General features: G+C 41.6%; 1 non-coding gene and 1 pseudogene across 1 annotated transcript; one reads left to right on the forward strand and one right to left on the reverse strand.

Annotated features, from left to right (window-relative positions):
• Positions 1–3,155: 3,155 nt before the first annotated feature.
• LOC140314827 (U2 spliceosomal RNA) lies at positions 3,156–3,332 on the reverse strand (annotated as a pseudogene).
• A 4,969-nt stretch (positions 3,333–8,301) lies between these two features.
• Positions 8,302–8,492, forward strand: LOC140314909 (U2 spliceosomal RNA). Its single transcript, XR_011917235.1, has one exon. It is a non-coding gene; the product is annotated as a U2 spliceosomal RNA (small nuclear RNA).
• The last annotated feature ends 949 nt before the right edge of the window (positions 8,493–9,441 follow it).

Below are 9,441 nucleotides of genomic sequence, written 5' to 3' on the forward strand. Positions count from 1 at the left end.
TCTGAACCTTTGCTCTTTCTTTTACTGCAAAATACAACGTTGTTTTTTGTTGAAATCTATCTAGACATTGATAAATACCAGCTGAACATCTCTGCTGCCACTTTTGATCTTTATGGTTGGGCATTCTTACCTTTTCTTAACCGCTTTTTACAAATTATGATCTGACATTCACACTTACTTGCAGTCGACCACCTTCTCTCCCGCTTGATATTGGAAAATTTTCTTTCATATTCCTCCGCTCCCTCTTTTGATGGTGTATGTTCGGGCATTCGAACCTTTCCTTACCCGCTTTTTACAAACTATAGTCGGACATTCACACCTTCTTGTAGCCGAACACATCCTCTCCTGCTTTTGATGATGTATGTTTGGGCATTCGCACCTTTTCTTACCCATTTTTCAGTAATTATGGGTGGACATTCAGACCTTCTTACAGCCGAACACCTCCGCTGCCGCTTTTGATCATACATTGTCGGGCATTCGCACCTTGTCTTACCCGCTTTTTAAAAACTTTAGTCGAACAATCACACCTTCTTGCAGCCGATCACATCCTCTCCTGCCTTTCAGACCCGGTTTTTACAAATAATGGTTGGACATTCAGACCTTCTTGCAGCCGAACACATCCTCTCCTGCTTTTGATGATATATTGTTGGCCATTCGCACCTTTTTTTTACCCATTTTTGAGGAATTATGGGTGGACATTCAGACCACCCATATTTCAGACATTCAGACCTTCTTGCAGCCGAAAACCTCCTGAAAACCTCATACATTGTCGGGCATTCGCACCTTGTCTTACCCGCTTTTTACAAACTTTAGTCGGACATTTACACCTTCTTGCAGCTGAACCACCTCCGCTCCCTCTTTTGATGGTGTATGTTCGGGCATTCGAACCTTTCCTTACCCGCTTTTTACAAACTATAGTCGGACATTCAAACCTTCTTGTAGCCGAAAACCTCCGTTCCCGCTTTTGATGGTGTATAGTCGGGCTTCCGAGCCTTTTCTTCCCCGGTTTTTACAAATTATGGTAGGACATTTAGACCTTCTTACAGCCGAAAACCTCCGTTCCCTCTTTCGATCATACATTGTCGGGCATTCGCACCTTTTCTTACCCGCTTTTTACAAACCATGGTCGGACTTTCACACCTTCTTGCAGCCGAACACCTCCGCTTCCGCTTTTGATGGTATATATTCGGGCATTCGAACCTTTTCTTACCCACTTTTTACCAACTATGGTCGGACATTCACACCGTCTTTCAAGTGTAACACCTCCGCTCCCTCTTTTGATCGTGTATGTTCGGGCATTCGCACCTTTTCTTACCCGCTTTTTACAAACTATGCTCGGACATTCAAACCTTCTTGTAGCCAAACACATCCACTCCTGCTTTTGTTGATGTATGGTTGGGCATTCGAACCTACTTGTTGCCTGCTTTTCATTAATTATGGGTGGACATTCACACCTTGTCACAGCCAAACACCTCCGCTCCCTGTTTTGATCATGTATGGTTGGACATTCGCACCTTTTCTCACCCGCTTTTTGCAAACTATGGTCGGCCATTCACAGCTTCCTCTCCACCATACTTGTATGGTGGGATATTCACACCCACTTGCATCCGAAGATCTCCGCCCCCACTTTTGTTGATATTTAGTCGGTCATTCACACCTTACCCGTTTTCTTGCCGCCAAACACCTCTGATCTCGCTTTTGATGATGTAAGATTGGGCATTCAGACCTTGCTTTTCCTGCTTTTCACCAACTATAGATGGACATTCACACCTTCTTGCAGCCGAACACTTCCGCTCCACCTTTTAGGTTTCTATCACACCTTTTTTTTCACCGCATTTTATAGATTATGGTTGGAAATTCTCAACCACTCATCCAAAGACCTCTCCTCCCGCTTTTGTTAATATATTTGAACTTTAGTCAGACATTCACACCTACTTGTAGCCGAACACCACCTCTCTAGCTTTTGATGAGGTATGGTCCGGGATTCTTACCGTTTCTAACACATTTTTCAGCAATTATGGTAGGATATTCACACCTTCTTGCAGCTGAACACCTCCTCTCCCACTTATGATCATGTGCGGATTGATTTTCGAAAATTTTCTTTCATGTTTTCTAGCAATTAATTATGGACATTTAGACCTTCTTGCAGCTGAACACCTCCGCTCCCGCTTTTGATCATACATTGTCAGGCATTCGCACCTTGTCTTACCCGCTTTTTACAAACTTTACTCGAACATTCACACCTTTTTGCAGCCGAACACAGTTTTTTGCAGCCGAATTTGGGCATTCGCACCTTTTCATACCCACTTTTTACCAACTATGGTCGGACATTCACACCGTCTTACAGCGGAACACCTCCGCTCCCTCTTTTGATGGTGTATGTTCGGGCATTCGAACCTTTTCTTACCCGCTTTTTACAAACTATGCTCGGACATTCAAACCTTCTTGTAGCCGAACACATCCACTCCTGCTTTTGATGATGTATGGTATGGCATTCGAACCTACTTGTTGCCCGCTTTTCATTAATTATGGGTGGACATTCACACCTTGTCGCAGCCAAACACCCTGTTTCGATCATGTATGGTTGGACATTCGCACCTTTTCTCACCCGCTTTTTGCAAACTATGGTCGGCCATTCACAGCTTCCTCTCCACCATACTTGTATGGTGGGATATTCACACCCACTTGCATCCGAAGACCTCCGCCCCCACTTTTGTTGATATTTAGTCGGTCATTCGCACCTTACCCGCTTTTGGCAAACTATGGCCTTCTTGCAGCCAAAAACCTCTGATCTCGCTTTTGATGATGTAAGGTTGGGCATTCAGACCTTGCTTCACCTGCTTTTCACCAAATATAGTCGGACATTCACACCTTCTTGCAGCCGAACACTTCCGCTCCACCTTTTAGTTTTCTATGGGGCATTCACACCTTTATTTTCACCGCATTTTATAAAAACACCACAGGAACACTGTATTGAGGCTTTGTTCTGACCGCTCATTCGGTGTCGCGTTTCTTTCAAGCATTTCTCCTGGTTAGCCCGCACTCGGCTCGCTCCCAGAGCCGTGTTAAAGTCTACTTCGCATTCACTCTCTTTTCTCAGCAGACTAAAAGAAACTTCCATCCTGCACCGCTGTTAGCTTTTTCACAACAGCAGAGGAGAGCGCACCGTTCCCAGCGGCACTGCAGTACCGGGTCGATGCTTGGAGTGAACGGAGCAAGCTCCTTTTTCAACTCCTATTGATAAAAATCCATTTAATATGTAGTCCTTGCATAGACATATCACATATTAAACTGATAAGTACAGATGGATTATGTGCAATTAGTAAAGAGAGTAGAGGACGATCTCTCTCGTTGGAAGTCCTTACCTATATCACTTATGGGGAGAGTTACAACCATTAAAATGATGATACTACCAAAAGTTAACTATTTGTTCTCAATGATCCCCATAAAACTATCTGCTACTTGGTTTAAGTCACTAGATTCATGCATCTCCAAATTTCTGTGGAAAAACAAACCACCACGTATTAGTTTAAAAACCCTACAGAAGACCAAGGACAGTGGTGGATTAGATTTACCTCATTTTCAGCACTATTCCTTAGCCAATAGGTTACAATATATATCAAAATGGTTTAAACCTTGTTGTTGTCACAGTTCCTAGAGACGTTGTAATCGTTGAGGATTCTATATTCACCCCCTCATTAGAGGCACGTGTTGCAGATTGATGACACTGAATCTTCTTCTCTGTTCATTGCTGGCATCATTCCCAGCATCGTAAGTGTTCGTGGCATTGTTAGCCTCTTCTTCTGGATCTTGATATCGAGCATCCTTTTGTATTTCTGGTTTGTAAGTCCTCTCTCTTCGTTCACCGGAGTCTTCGTCTCTTTGTCCTTGAGTTTGGTGATTTTTTCTTCTTTTGATGCCTTGACAGTGTGACAGGTGATACCACATGGGAGATCCTTTAACTTGAACTGCTGTCCCTGTGCTGCGAAATGGCTGTGCTGCTCAAATGGTCTCTCCTTCATCATATACACAGTTATTTATACATCACCTTCCACCATGAAGCGTTGTCCCTTTTTGTTTCTCTCTTTGTTCTTAAAATGCTGTTATAAATGTCTAAACCAATCCATTAAACTAGATCATTTTGGCAGTAAAGCGATCTACAATGTGCTTGGTCGCAAAGCTGCTCATCTGTGGTAAACAGCTCTCCAGAAAGGCATTCTTCAATTGATTTCACTCATTTTATGTAATAATTTTGTGATTTCCTACAAAACTACACTTCTTCTCCCATCTGTCTGAGTATTTAATATTGTCTGGGTCCCGTTAAAACATGTATTTTTCCCATCTAATTCCTTGTTTGCTTTAAAACAAGTATTCCCCATTTTCTATCCCTTCAGTAGCCAACCAGTTTGTATGGAGTACAGTGGAGCAACTTGACTGATCAGTAAAACACTGCTTTTGTTGTCACCGCAAGGCTTCCCCCGTCGGTTGTTTCACTGAGACACTACTGAGTAACTACAACTCAACACAGTTTATACACATAACATTCATATACATACTAACAAACAAACAAACAATAATTTACAATAATTTGAACGTACACCCAGGTAAATATTCCTGTAGTCTTCTCATACCGACTATGGACCCATTCATTGTTTAACTTCACTGTTTTGCAAATCCTAATTGGATATTACACATTGACATTGAACTTTACTGGATACGCAGGTCTTCATTGCATTCAGCAGCCTATATGTGAGCATTTATGTGTAAGCTGTTCTTCTTTGCATTTATCAGCAGCAAGCAATTCTTCACTGCACATGCATATGTAAATAGTAAAACAATTCCAATGTGTTAGCGAAACCTTCTATATCACAGTGGTTTCTAAGGTCTATTTTAAGTTCTTTGCCATCAGTGAGATGACATTGTTTACAAAGTGTGTCAAATTATCACTGAAGATCTTTTCAGGAATTTCAAATCTAGAAATGAGTTATTTTACGCGTGATTTTGCTACTGAGAGTGCATCTGCTTGTGCACATGGAAATATTTCAGACCATTTGGTAAAAACCTCTGTTGTCACTGAGCAGAATCGTTTCCCTTAACATTAATTTAGTTCAATGAAATCTACAAAATAATGAAATAATGAAATCCAAACAAATATGTTGAAAAAGATACACTGGCTTAGGGAATTATCTTCGTTTTGGTCTTAGATTGCCCTGTGGAATGTATTTTGCACATATTTGACCTGCTAGACAAAACTTTATTCATTTATTTATTCTAAAAAAATGTTTTTAATAATTAGTAAAACCATATGCTGTAAAAACCTGGTTCATTATTGCTTCCATCCCTCCTGTTGAGACATGACATGGTCCGTGGCTCAATACTGCAGCATATTTAAACAAATTCTTTGGCAGTATGGTTTTCCTTCCGGTCATTCATACGAGTCTATTGTAGATGGCAATTGAATAACATCTAATAATGCTAAAATATTTGTAGTTTATACATTTAGCTGTGGATGTCAACATACCTGTTTTTCCAATGCTGTGTTAACACATGTACAGTTGAGAAGGCATACTGACTGTCAGTGTAAACGTTAACAACCTTTTTGTTATTTAATTTACAAGCTTCAGTTAAAGCTACCAATTCGACTGCTTGAACAGAGTAATTTTTTGGTAGTGGTTGTTTTAAGAAAACTTCAGTTTCTGTTACTACTGCAAATCCTGTAGCATTTGTGCCATCAGGGTTTTTTTCCTTGATCTGTTGAATAAATATAGTTATTTCTGCATTTTCATAATGTATATCAGTTAAGTCTGGCCTGGGTAAAACACTGATGGTTATTTCTGACATGCAATCATGAGGCTTTCCATCTGTGGGGTAGGTAGCAGTGTGGATGGATTAAGTGTAGCACATCTCTCGACAACAAGGTGTGGCTGTGAAAGAAGAACTGTTATGTAGGAGAGATGTCTGGTAAAGATATTTTGTTAAGTAACCATATCACAGCCACTGCATGAGGTACCTTAAGTGTTAATGGGTGAAATAACACCATTATTGTTGATGCCTGCACTGCCAATGGCTTCTGGCCATTGATTCAAAAGTACGATCTCGTCCCTTTTTCCCCTTTCAGTGGACACTGGCCCCTAATTACCGCAATTCAGCAGGGGGTCTTTCATTAGGAGTACTGGACTCCCCCGTGCACGGTTTCAGCTCCGACCCTGGACAGCGGAAAAAACTTTGAGATCTGGTTTGAGGACCCAATTGTTGAGAAAAGTCTCTCAATGAGACTCAGAGTTGCTGGAGTCAGTTAATGCAAAGGTTTAATCTTGCAGCAAGTTCAAGAATGTGTGTGTGTATGGGTGTATGTGTGCGAACGTGTGTGAGTTTGTGTGTGTGAGAGTTTAAAGAACCTGTAATCCACAGGCAGGCCTTAACTAGTATGGCACGGGTCCAGCCTGTCTCATCTTTTTTGGAAGGTCCAGCGCTCGGCCGTAACCCTTCTGTCTGTTTGGACTCTCACATACATTCGGTTAATCATAGAAAAACGAGAACAAAACTTTTTAGCCCCTTAAATTCATAAAACAGACATGGTGCAGTTATTTCCATTCTAGAAAATAAGAGTAATCACCACCATTCCTATAAATTCTGGATATTCTAACAATCTGAATCTTTTTTAAATGTTCGATGAAGCCCTTTGCTGTTCTGTTTAGAGACTCAGCTGATCATAAACCAAGTTTTGCTCTTGAACCAAGCTTCTAAACTCTTCACCTTTTTCATTTCTCAGTTAGTATTCACTTTAAAACTGATTAAAAGAAAAATTAAATGAATGCCTATCAACAAATGTGGGATCTAAACTGTAGTGCTTCCTCTAAAATAATTTCCTTTCTCAATTCAGAAATGTGTGTGTGTAAGTCACAACACCCGTGACACCAAAACGGCTTTCTTTTCTCTCTTTTCTCTACACTCTGCACTGTGAGCACACACAACAAATCAGAAAGGCTTTTTTCTCTCTTTTCTACATTATGGACTGTGGGGACACAAAACCGCTCTCTCTTTTTTTTTTTTTGATTGTGTGCCAGGGCGTTGTCTCACGTATTAGATTATGCTTAAGATACGAATGAGTTTATCAGTCACATCAGAATCCATACATACTGATCCTCCCGTAATAAAATGGTCGGATCTTATCAAACACACTTTGTTTCTTGTGACAAGTCAGCGAAACAGCGTATACACGTCAAGACACTGAATCAAGTTTGCCACAAGAACTCATAAGTTTGGCAGTATTGCTCTGCCGTCAGCAATCATACACCCATTTTATTTTCATGAGACATGTGCAGGCACCTGTTCATCTACTGTTCTATCACTATGAATTAGTTTATCTATTATCAATAAGGATACTTCTACAACTACTATCAAAGTATGTCCGGACTTCTTATGTTGTCAGTTGCTATATATGAATAAGTGGGTTGCTACTGAAAAGCATTAAGCATGTCACACAGCCCAAACATATAACATTTCAGGACACACCACACAGTTAACAACCACAGTGAAGCGTGTCAAAGCCCAAACATGTAACATTCAACAGGACACTTACACAACACATTCAAATCAAACAGTCAGACAACATACAAGAACCTATACCCCAGCCGGCATTGCTCCCTGCCTATTTTCCTACAACTCACTATGTGTGCGCACACCTTTATTCACAAACTCTTCAACTTATACTCTTTTACCGAAGCTGCTACAGCTCGATTGGCCAAATACCCTTAGATCCTATTTCGGTGAATTTGACATCTGCCTTGCATGTAACAGATTAGCGGTTTAGCAGTTTTAATTTAGTTTGAGTGAAGGAATTCATTTTATAGCAAAATCCGAAATCGTGAAGAACTCATGGAAGTAAGCTTATTCTCGGATTCCTGAATCTTTAGATTTGCTCTTTGTTTTACTGCAAAGTACAACGTTGAGCAGCACTAATGAGTTGTTTCTATTTTTGGCAGGCTTTACCTTTGCGGATGAAGCCCTTTCTGTCTGTGCAAAAGAAATCTTGTTACTGTGCAGAGTGACTTCTCTGAGTAGAGTCGCCTTACTTGTTGCGACTGTGCCAATGTTCGAAGCTGGAGTGCAAAGTTGTTGCTTGAATGGTGCTCGCTGGAGCGTGCGGTAGTGTAAAGTTATACCATTTAAAAGGGCTGAAGAGTGCTCAGTGCAGCGGGTGGGCCGAGGTGCAAAGTGACACTATGGCCATAAAAAGAACACCGCTACAAGTGCGCATTGTGCCAGGAAGGGCCCTCGGACGTGAACCAGTGGACAGTTATCGCTTCTCGGCCTTTTGGCTAAGATCAAGTGTAGTATCTGTTCTTATCAGTTTAATGTCTGATGTGTCCTCTATGCGAGGACTACATATTAAATGGATTTGTATCAATAGGAGTTGAAAAAGGAGCTTGCTCCGTTCACTCCAAGCATCGACCCGGTACTGTAGTGCCCCTGGGAACGGTGCGCTCTCCTCTGCTCTTGTGAAAAAGCAAACAGCGGTGCAGGATGGAGGTTTCAGGGAGCCCAAGATGAAACTTTCTTTTAGTCTGCTGAGAAAAGAGAGTGAATGCGAAGTAGACTTTAACACGGCTCTGGGAGCGAGCCGAGTGCGGGCTAACCAGGAGAATTGCTTGAAAGAAACGCGACACCGAATGAGCGGTCAGAACAAAGCCTCAATACGGTGTTCCTGTGGTGTTTTTATAAAATGCGGTGAAAAAAAAGGTGTGAATGCCCCATAGAAAACTAAAAGGTGGAGCGGAAGTGTTCGGCTGCAAGAAGGTGTGAATGTCCGACTATATTTGGTGAAAAGCAGGTGAAGCAAGGTCTGAATGCCCAACCTTACATCATCAAAAGCGAGATCAGAGGTTTTTGGCTGCAAGAAGGCCATAGTTTGCCAAAAGTGGGTAAGGTGCGAATGACCGACTAAATATCAACAAAAGTGGGGGCGGAGGTCTTCGGATGCAAGTGGGTGTGAATATCCCACCATAGAAGTATGGTGGAGAGGAAGCTGTGAATGGCCGACAATAGTTTGCAAAAAGCGGGTGAGAAAAGGTGCGAATGTCCAACCATACATGATCAAAACAGGGAGCGGAGGTGTTTGGCTGCGACAAGGTGTGAATGTCCACCCATAATTAATGAAAAGCGGGCAACAAGTAGGTTCGAATGCCCAACCATACATCATCAAAAGCAGGAGTGGATGTGTTCGGCTACAAGAAGGTTTGAATGTCCGAGCATAGTTTGTAAAAAGCTGGTAAGAAAAGGTTCGAATGCCCAAGTTCGGCTGAAAAAAACTGTGTTCGGCTGCAAAAAGGTGTGAATGTTTGACTAAAGTTTGTAAGACAAGGTTCGAATGCCTGACAATGTATGATCAAAAGCGGGAGCGGAGGTGTTCAGCTGCAAGAAGGTCTAAATGTCCATCAT

Source organism: Leuresthes tenuis, unplaced genomic scaffold (genome assembly GCF_036924035.1).
Source record: "Leuresthes tenuis unplaced genomic scaffold, fLeuTen1.0.hap1 SCAF_9, whole genome shotgun sequence".
NCBI lineage: Eukaryota > Metazoa > Chordata > Actinopteri > Atheriniformes > Atherinopsidae > Leuresthes > Leuresthes tenuis.